This window comes from Arvicanthis niloticus, chromosome 22, assembly GCF_011762505.2.
Source record: "Arvicanthis niloticus isolate mArvNil1 chromosome 22, mArvNil1.pat.X, whole genome shotgun sequence".
NCBI lineage: Eukaryota > Metazoa > Chordata > Mammalia > Rodentia > Muridae > Arvicanthis > Arvicanthis niloticus.
The window spans coordinates 5,058,451-5,069,146 of record NC_133429.1 but is presented as its reverse complement, the minus strand read 5'-3'; the positions used below and the strand labels follow the sequence as shown (position 1 = coordinate 5,069,146).

The 10,696-nt window shown below is 44.2% G+C and overlaps 1 long non-coding RNA gene across 1 annotated transcript; it reads right to left on the bottom strand.

Annotated features, from left to right (window-relative positions):
• Positions 1-2,993: 2,993 nt before the first annotated feature.
• LOC143435661 (uncharacterized) lies at positions 2,994-8,542 on the bottom strand. The gene is made up of 3 exons (XR_013106140.1): positions 7,991-8,542; positions 3,866-4,026; positions 2,994-3,459 (listed from the first exon to the last, which is right to left on the bottom strand). It is a non-coding gene; the product is annotated as an uncharacterized LOC143435661 (long non-coding RNA).
• Between the last annotated feature and the right edge of the window lie 2,154 nt (positions 8,543-10,696).

Below are 10,696 nucleotides of genomic sequence, written 5' to 3'. Positions count from 1 at the left end.
GATGATTTAGAATGCAGGATAGCTACTTGGAAATATCCTTCTGTGGAGCAAATTAAAATTCATACCATATGCTAGGGCAGAATACAAATAGATGAAAGGTAGTATAACAAATAGGACAAATATAACCCAGTTATGTATCAATATACAACTGCTTGAATAAATTGTGGTTAAGCACAGTCCTTGCCGTGTGAGACCCATAGCCAAACACTAGGTGGAGCTCAAGAGAGTCTGTGGAAGAAGAGAAGGAAGAATTGTAGAAGCCAGAGCTGTCAAGGATACCACAAGAAATTGGCCCACAGATCAACTGACCAGGGCTCATATGGGCTCACAGAGACTGGACTGACAATCAGGGAGCCTATATGGTTCTGGCCTAGGCCTGTATGTTATAGTTGTGTAGTTTTGTCTTCTTGTGGGACTCATAACAGTGCGGGCAGGGGTGGTCTCTGACTCTGTTGCCTGCTTTTGGGTCCATTTTCCTCCTACTAGGTTGCTTCATCCAGCCCTAATATGAAGGGATGTATCTAGATTTACAGTTCCATAATATCCTGTGTTTGGTTGTTATCCCTGGGAGGCCTGCCCTTTCTTAGAGGGAAATGGAGAAGTGGATCTGGGGGAGAGGGATGGGGGAGAAACTGGTAAGAGAGGAAGGAGGGGAAACTGTGGTAGGCATGTAATATATGAAAGAAAAATAAAAATAAAAAACAAAAACCTTGCCATACTTAAGTAGAGAGATCTCTGGGATGTATTAAGAAGTGGATAATATAATAGGAAATGTTTTTGTAACTTGTGTTTCCATCAACTAGCATAGGGAGAGATTAGGAGGAGATGGGCCAGTGTAAGCAGGACTGATAGGGACACTCACGAATGGGATTTGTTTGACTTTTGCTTTGCTTTTTCTTTTTTTATTATTAAGTTGTTTTATTTATTTAAATTCCAGTAATTGCCCCCCATTGGTCCCCCATTCCCTAGTTTCTTATCATACTCCTTCCCCTTGCTTCCAAGAGGGTGTTACACCCAATTAGGCCTCTCCCTTCCCTGGGGCCTCAAGTCACTTGAGGATCAAGCACATCTTCTCCCACTGTGGCCAGACCAGGCAGACCTCTGCTATATATGTTCCACGGACCATGGACTGGCCTGTGTATGCTCCTGGTTAGTAGTTCAGTCTCTGAGAACTCCCAGGGGTCTGGTTAGTTGAGTCTGCTGGTCTTCTTATTGTGTCGCTTCTCCCCTTCAGCTTCTTCAGTTCTCCCCTAATTCAACCTTAGGGGTCCCCAACTTCAGTCCAATGGTTGTGTGTAAATATCTGCCTCTGTCTCAGTCAGCTAGGGCCTCTCAGAGGACAGCCATGTCAGGCACCTGTCTGTAAGCACATCATAGCATCAGTAATAGTGCCAGGACTTGATGTCTCTCCCACCCCACCCTGATGAGGTAGATCCCAACTTGGGCCAGTTATTGGACTGCTTTTCCTTCAGTCTCTTCTCTATTTTTGTTCCTGCAGTTCTTTTAGACAGAAACAATTCTAGGTCAGAAATGTTGACGGTGGCAAGTGTTCATTAGGAAAAGTTCAAATTCTGAAAACAAATGTTAAAATTGGAGAAAAATCCTCCTCATTTGATCTTCTATTTCCTCTCAGTATGTGAACAATAGGATGGAGTCTTAGGGTGACTTTGAGGTCCTTACTTAGCTCATTGCTCTTTAATACCACAGAGGAACTGACTGACCAGGAAATAGCCAGCAGGAAGGGTTAAGTATAAGGCTGGCTTAGATGACTCGCAGAGTATCATCCTTGATAAGATTGCTGGACTGACAGGTTTATTTGGCTTCTAAGGGCAGGAAATCCAATGGTAAACTATATCCCTGATGCCCTGTAGGAATGGTCAGAAGGCCGGGTCTAGGGATCTGATGTTCTCCTGTCCCTAGTCCAGGTCATAGGTAGCAGGAGAATAGATTCTTTTTTGCCCTGTCTGTAACATGAACAAAGCCGAAGAGATGCTGGCAGCCAAGGGTAGTGCTTCATACTGCTTGTGACTTGCAAGAGAGAGAAGCAGCTGAAACCAAAGGTACAGACTGAAGGCTGAGGCAGGTCCTGCCATGGTTCTGCTCCAGTCAGAGCAAGAAGCCCATCTATCTAGATGTGTGGCTACATAGCTCATGCTACCTGGCACATGATCTCAGTCTGTGTCCTACACTTTTGCCGGCTTGCCAGCCCTCCTGTGTACTCAACCAATCTTGTACCTTCCAGTGAATCCCATTATGCCAGCAGTGTGCCATGCCTGTATCGGCAAGCTGTCTTCTCTTTGTTCTGTCATAGTGTAAGATGTCAGGTACAGTATATTCATAGGGTGAGCACTGACTCCTCTGTCCCTGGTGACATTCCTGACCTGAATCCTCCATACAGAGGCAGATGTGCTCTTCCAGCCTGATGGCTGACACCTAGGCTGCATTTGGGTCAGGGATCAATCTCACAGAATCCCAAATGTTTTACTCTTGCTTTCATCCTAGATGTAGGGGATGGAGTGATCTCAGTATCTCCTGGGACCACACACTACACCACTCTAGGGCCACTGGAGTGCTCTGCCCCCTGCACTGTTATTCTATAAATGGTGACCTCATTTTGAGGTTGACAGAGAGCATGCCAATCACAGCACTGTGGGTCACAGAGGAAATGCTGTGTCTGTGTGAGCCTCCCATGGGTCATTTCTTTAATGACATCCCTCAGTTTCTAAAGTTGGAGTCCCTTAATGATTCTTCGTGGGTTTCATGTTGCTGAGTCCTGGTCCTATAAACAAATCTGTAAAATTCTTAAATCAGACACCTTGTCTTTGGATTCATTCCAGAGTGGTGTCTATACTGTTTTGAGCTGTGGGATTGTGAATTTCATAGGTGTAAATCTTGGAAATATCAGCCTCTGAGCCTTGTGCCCAAACAAGTTTGAAAAGGATCAATAACCACAAAGTACAGAACTGCAGTTTTAATATCAACAGAGAGTCCAGTCTATTTGTATACCCTTATACGAGTAAAAGTCTTTCTTAGCCTGTGTGTCAAGTGTGATACCAGCAGCACATGAAACTCAATGTCAGGACGTGCAAAGTTCTACCAAGTGCGGTATGAGAGGAGGACTGTGGATACTGGACATCAGACTCCTGAACCCGGTAGAGACACAAGTTTAGTAATCATAGTCTTTGTTGCAACAGCATCAGTAACAGGCTTCTTCTGTGGAGTGGGGCCTTCTTCCTCTTCTAGTGTTCAGAGGTAACCTCTGACCTGAGTCTGTCAGACCCTCTGTATGCTGGAGTGTCTGATGGGACTTTGGTCCTTGCACTTTTCCCCTGTGCATAAGTGCTTTTCGAGTATTTCCTAAAGATGTGACTTGTCCTTATGGTAGCCAGGCTTCTTGGCTGTAGTTCATCTTCTAAGCCTGGACTCATCAGCTGGAACAATCTGTTCAGTATCAAGAGGCTGAATATAGAGAACAAAATGAAGGAGCTTGTGTAAATTGAGAGAAGAATAGTTTTCTTTTAGAAGATTTGTTCCCAGCTCTTTCCCACCAGGCTTTGCACCTCCCAGATATCCTAGCACTCCACCAATGCATAAGAAAAGCCTCATTGCTATACTTGTCCATCTATCCTGACATCTGAGATTTTGGCAGGAGTTCTCCTGTCAGGAGAATCAGAAGCTCTCTGAAGTGTTAGCCATGGAGATATGCAAGCGCTGACAGAGACTGAGACAGGGAGTTTGTTGGCCGTTTCTCCACTATGCATGCCAGGCTTTTTTTTTTTAAATAAAGAATTAACTTCTGTTATACTGCTTGTTTAGAGGCATTCTAGGTAACGTCCTAGCACTCAGAAGTTCTGGTGTTGGTTACCTGTTCTTCCTCTGCACTGTCTGAACTGATGAACAGCATGTTACCACCAGTCAGTTCTTCTCTCTATAATGGGGCTAAGAATGGAAACATCCAGGCAGGGCCCTTCTCATGGACACATCAAAAGTCTCATCACTTGTGGTTAGACTGTGACTGGGAAGCAGCTGTGGAAGAGTTTCAAGAATGGGGTAAGTGAGCACAGAGAATGTGAAGACCCTGGGTACTCCGAGGGGAGAGACACAACTCCATATTCAGGGATCACATGCCCAGTTACAGAAAACATCACCTGTGTTATCCATACAGAAGGCAAACAATGAGAACCACATGTAGATCCTGCAGCAACCAAACAAAAGTTTTCCCCTAGAGACTCAATACTCAAGGGCAGGTACACAAATATAAACACATCCAGGCATGAAGGTGATGGCCAAATAGTTCTTCCTCCATGGCTGTAAAAATGTCCAAAAGTTACTTCTAATGAGTGCCCACTCTACAGTGCACAGCCCAAAATTCATTCTCCAGAGATTACATTTTAATGTGACTGTGTCCTCTATTTCCCAGTCTCATGGTAGCATCATGAAGAGATAATGAGACATGCAGATATGCCACTGTCCAGTAATGTCCTCCCAGACACATACCTTGCTAAACACACAAGCAGGGTCCAAAAGCCCCAAAAGCCTTCAGTAGGCTTCTTACCTCCTTAGTGAAAATGGGTTGTCCAAGAACCATTTTGAAAACTTACTTAACAGTCAAAGGGTCAAGAGTGTTCATTACAATGTGATAAAAGTTGCCTTGAATCTGCTCATCATGAACCAGCAGAGACTCACTCTTCCTCTGACTGACAGAGCTCTAGCCTCTACCAGGATTAGATTATTAGGGCCCAGAGATGTCATAGCCATCCAGTGAAGTTCTATTTTCTGGGATATGGATTCTCAGAGCTGGTTGGAAGGTTTATTCATGTTGATAAATGTTGGAATGAACTCTGAGTGGATCACATAACATTGTGATACCAAAGGCAGGGCTCAAAATGGAGGCACAGAATGGTCTATAAAACAGTATCCATTGAGCATCCTAACTCATCCACCAGCCAGTAGACTGGCATTTATAACACACTGGCTGCACCTTTGACCAGAACAAAGGTGATCCAAGGGTTTTTTGTTTGTTTGTTTGTTTGTTTGTTTTTTTGAGACAAGGTTTCTCTGTATAGCCCTGGCTGTCCTGGAACTCACTCTGTAGACCAGGCTGACCTTGAACTCAGAAATCGGCCTGCCTCTGCCTCCCGAGTGCTGGAATTAAAGGCATGCTCCACCACTGCCCAGCATGGTCCAAGTTTTAAAGCTGTGAGAGTGTAGTGAGGAGCATGCCAGCTAATTGTCAATTTCTCATTCTGTGCTGTCTTCCACAGTAGAGCAGTGTATGGCCAAAGCAAGACCACTGACTCCAGACTATGTGTCCCTGTCCTGCCTCATGCTGCTTGGGTACCTTGAACTCAGGAAAACTGCACAACTCACTCAGATTCTATTTAGGTCATATGCCAGCAGACTTCTCATTGCAACATCATCCACCCTTTGTAATGTCCCAGGTTGTTGGGAAAGGCTAGTTCTTCAAAAAAGGGAGCATGGTATAGTCCAAGAGGAAGCAAGTACAAATGACAAGAAAAGAAGCTAAAAGCCTAAAGGATGACAAGTTACCCACAAGGAAAGGATCATTCATGACATCTAGTAATAGCATCTGGTTTTACATGGATGTGGGAGTGCCAAAGGCTATTAGTACATTTGTCTTTCAGGCCTGGGTAAACCTAAAACCTGAAGTGGAATTTTATGGTTCTGCATGGCTAGGCTCTAGCCTAGTCTTGTGAAGTTTTCCAAAGTTCAAGCATCAGATATTTGCACACATCAAAGTTTGATAGGATGTTTCCCTCGACCCACCTTGGTCTCATGTCTATGAGTTCCTTGACAATTAAGCCCATAAATACAACACTGCAAGTGGTCTTTTCAACTCCTTCTTGCAAGCTATTTTATAATAGTAGTAACTGCACATCAGTCAAGACAAGGGAGATAGTCTACTCAACAACCACCTGAGAAAAATGAGATAGTCTGCCAGCTAAAAGCAGCAGGGTCATTGCTAGAAACCAAAAGGAAATATCTACAGGAAACAAGGGCAAGATGCAACTGCACAAATCCTAGAAAGACAGAGCAAATCTTGGGAATGAGATAACTTGTAGGGGTGAAGCAGGAATTAACGGGCATAACAGCTTGAGAAAACAGCATTGACAATTTTGTGACTACATCTTGTATGTAGTCTTTTAATTGATCTTCATGAATGTTCACTTATAACAAACAAAACAGTAAAAGCATGTAAGGTCAATAATAAAAGCATATGGCATTTCAGTGGCATCCTCCACAGGAAGTGCTAATAACCAAGACCATTGAGTTCTCCAGAGAGACTGGGAAAGCTTAAAGAACTCCATAGCATTCAGTGAATCAAGACTGTATGGTTGGTATGTGGGCAGAATGTGCTGGAAATGGAGGCATTTCTTAATTATAGACCCCACTATCCTGAAGCCCAGTGGTTCCCTATGTTAAACACAAAGACTCTGAGATTTCCAGGCAGAAAAAAGAATCAGACAGGTGATCCATGGCTCCATGTTGGCCAAGAAGTAATAGTCTACCTTCTGATTTACCATGATCATCTTCCAGCATGAGCCGTACTAAACCCAGCTCATATCTGTGAAAGGAGACCATCTCTCCCCTAAAATTTAAAACAACACAGCACTCTGTTATGAGAGTATGGGCCTCTTCAACTTTAGAGGAATCCCAATGTCATTACTTCATGTCCCTAGAATATATGGTACTCTCAAAGACCAGATTGCAGTCATGATCTCCCTCTATGTAGATCTGAATAGCTAAAACTCTGAGGATGCTTAACAGAGGGTTTTCACCTCTGCTTTCCCTCCAAGTGTCAGCTCATCATCTGGACCTCAGAGAATTGAGAGAAGGATTATATACTCTGAGTAGTTTGGAGGTGAGATGAGGACCAGGTCAGGAATGAACGAGGTGTGATTTGGCTGCCATTGCAATGGGTGAAATTGGAGCAGTGGCTCATTTCAAAATGCCACAGACATGATGAAGGAGCTGTGAAGACTTACAAGGTGGAGGGATATGCTCAGATATCATCCCCTAAGTCTACTTTTCAAGAAAAGTATACAAAAGGAGGAAGATGCAGACATGGCTCACAGCAAATCCTGCTGTGGCAGGCCTAGATATATAGTAAAGTGGGCTCTTTTTAGAGCTGTTAGAACACTGGATGTGGCCACCATTTGCCCATATTACACAAGAGCAAAGCCTGCTGTGACAGGTCTAAATGTGCAGTGAGGTGGGCTTACTGTAGAACTGTCAGGACACTGGACATGATTACCATCCTTCCATGTTACACAATGGGAGAGGTGTAAGAGCTGGATGACATGCAGACTGTGTGCCAAGGTGATGGCTGTAAAAATGACTGAAATGGACAAAGAAAGACAGGATGTCTTTCCTGGGTCTGAGCCTGTTAAGCAGGGCTTCAGATGTGGCCCTTTCCTGTGCACTTTGATGGGTTTCTCTGTTGTCAGGTCAGTCGTTATCAGGACTGACCTTCCTCAGCCTGGTTTCCTTCTTCTCACAAGGACACAGTGAATATTTATCTCAGTCATGGACAGACATGGGTACTTTTACCCAAAACATAATATATCAACAATTTAGAAGCATTGGGTTGTTATTCTAGCAAGAGTATGTAACTCAAACCTGGATGGCATTGGATAAAGCTATACAGGTACATTCTTTACATCAACTGCAGCACGTGTGGTGAGATTATTCATATGCAGCTATGTTTCCAACCTCTCTTTCTTTAGCATGTGGTGCAATCAAAGCTTCTATTCTAGGTACAGAGACCTGAGACTGCTTGGGAGTGTTTCCTTTTACAAGAAATAGACATTTCCCCATGCTGCCCTCTGAGAACAGAACCTCAGGACATCAGCTATGCATGGTATGAGCTGCAGGACTGAGCTCCACTTTGGGCCCTTTCCTCTCATAGCTGTTTGGAATCCCAGTGTCTTAGCATCAAATGCTATGTTATCTAAACTTATCATATTACCTGCATGTAGAAGATGAGGTCCACTGTGTATTTCAATTCTGTCTCTAAAAGGAGACTAAGGAAAGACCCTTGAGAACATCTCAATCTTGCCTTTCGGATTTGTGATGAACCTCTGTGTGATTCATGTCACCAGTCATGCTAACTGCAACACCTTGACTCATCTTCTGGGCAGTATGCAGATTTGTTAGTGGTCCCTAGAAGACAGAATTGGAAGCATTAGGGTGGTAGATCTTGGAACCATTTCCTTTTGTGGACTCACTGTCTACCTGGTTTTCATCATGGCAGAGGAACATTGATCCTTGAACAGGTTGTTGGTTGTTTACAGGAGATGAAGATCTCATCGAGAAGTCAAGTGTTTCTCAGAACATCGGTGGTCTCCCTCAAACCATCTGATAAAAAGTCAGAGCTTGACCTTCACTCATTGGACACTTGCTTCAACCTCCTCACTGAGTACAGGATACTGGAACAGGTATGACCTTTGGAGAGATGTGCTATATTTAAAGTTGAAGGCGGAGATGTTTTGGGCCCCATATTGGCCCTGGTTTGAGCCTTGAGGACAAACCTGAGCCTAGCTCTGGTTTTGAGCAAAATGGGGCCCAACAGAGATGGAAGGCAGAAGATCCACTGTGTGTCAAGAGCATGCAAGTAACCCCCTCCCCTTGCTTTCCAGACTCTCAGCATCTACAGAAGTAGTTGTTGACACTGACAAGAAAGAAATGGAAAAGGTCCCAAACCTGAATAAACCAAGAAGGTTGGATGGTGGAGTTGCGAGCTCTCAGGATCAGGAACCACACTGGGGCAGGTCATGCTCAGGATTTTATGTTCATTCTCACCGCTGAGTCAAGATTAGGGTTACTGACTTGGACTTCTCACAGGTAAATAAGAACATCTTATGTAAGGGCTCTGGGTATCCTGATGTGGGCTTGCCACTCCTAAAGTGTTACAATGTACTGTCATAGCCATAGAAAGTTCTGGCAAAGTAAAGGTAGGCAGAAAGAACAGGGGCAAATAAAGTAGGCTGCTAACATTCAGTAAGATTTGACATTACAGAACTAAGCTGAGAGACTGAGGATCCCCAATTCAACAACCAAGACGATTCTGAGGGACAGAGAAGATCCCATGGTCCTGACTGTCATCCAAGGAAGGAGAACAGCATCTGTGTGAGCCAAGGCCGAGGCTCCCACTCCCCAGTCCAGGCAGGTACTTCTCCAGCATGTATTGGCATAGCCTCAGATCCTTCAAGTTCTTCACCTATAAAACTTCTCCAAGAATCATCAATAGAGTTCAATCCCTGGGTCCTTTAAGGGTTTGAGAAACACCTCAATAGAGTTATCCTCTGACCTCCACAGGCTACCCAGAAAATATGCATGCCACCTCTCCCACACACACATACAGTGAGAGAAAGAGAGAGAGAGAGAGAGAGAGAGAGAGAGAGAGAGAGACAGAGAGAGACAGAGAGAGACAGAGAGAGACAGAGAGAGACAGAGACACAGAGACACAGGCAGATTGAGAGAAACACAGAGAGAGACAGAGACAGACAGGCAGAGAGGCAGAGAGAAAGAGAGTAGGAGAAAATAAAAAACAGATGCAGAGACAGAGACAAAGCTGGAGTAACACAGAGATAAAGAAACCGAGAAACAGACAGAAGATACAGCCAGACAGAGAGGATAGAGGAGACAGAATAGGTCATAAATGAGAAAATATGTAACTACTTTAAAATACTTTGTAAGGTTACGTGCTCTAAATGCCCACACCATCTGTAAAAATTAGGGCAAGATCTGTAAGCATCATACATACCTAGTAGCACTGAACTGGGCCTACTGAAAGAAGCACAGGCTAGAGGAAGAAAAATGGCACGAAAGGCTGACCAGTTGCGAACTTTTCTTGGAGGGACTCCACACATGGAAAAGGACCTGGCAGAGGAAATAGAAAAGTAGATCAACCTGAAGGCGAACAGTTGAGACATCCCAGTGATGATTTGATGGCTGAGTGAAAATAGTGTCAGGTATAATGTGGGGAGAAGCTGAGAGGGACAGGTAGCTCACACTACATGAGGTCAGCTTTGAGCCTAGGTAAAATGAGAAGCTGAAGCCTCTAGTCATGAGTGTGACAATTTTCAATGTTGGGAGCTGTGGTGGCCTTTGGGAGCAATTCATGCTCTTTAATTAGAACTCACAGGTAGTGCAGGAGAAATGACCTGGAGGGAGAGTCTCCACAGAGGAATCCTGTAGATGAAGTTCCGCTATGAGCATGTCTATAGAGGATGGATTTGATTATCTTAATTGACATGAGAAGACACAACAGTTTGGGCAGTGCCATTCCCTAGGCTTGGGTACCAGACTGCATAATAGCAGAGAGCTTTAGATGAGTAGATGCATTCATTTATTTCTCTCTGCTCTTGACTCTGGATATGACATGGGTAGACCCTTTGCACATGTGCCTTGGCTTCCCTGTGGCAATGCAGCATAACTGGAAATTGTCAAGTAACTGTGACAGAAATGAAACTAAAAAGATTTTGTTTCAGATAATCACCCCAACTCTAAAATAACCCAGGGAGAACAGTGGAAGATATCTGGTGGTTCCCTTAGTCAGTCGAAGTTATCAAACTATGGCTCCCAAGTCACGCTCGGTGAGGAGCACTGCCTCACTCCCTCTGAATGTCTGATCTCCAGTCACAATCTAAGAATTGCCTTCAGAGAGTTCTGT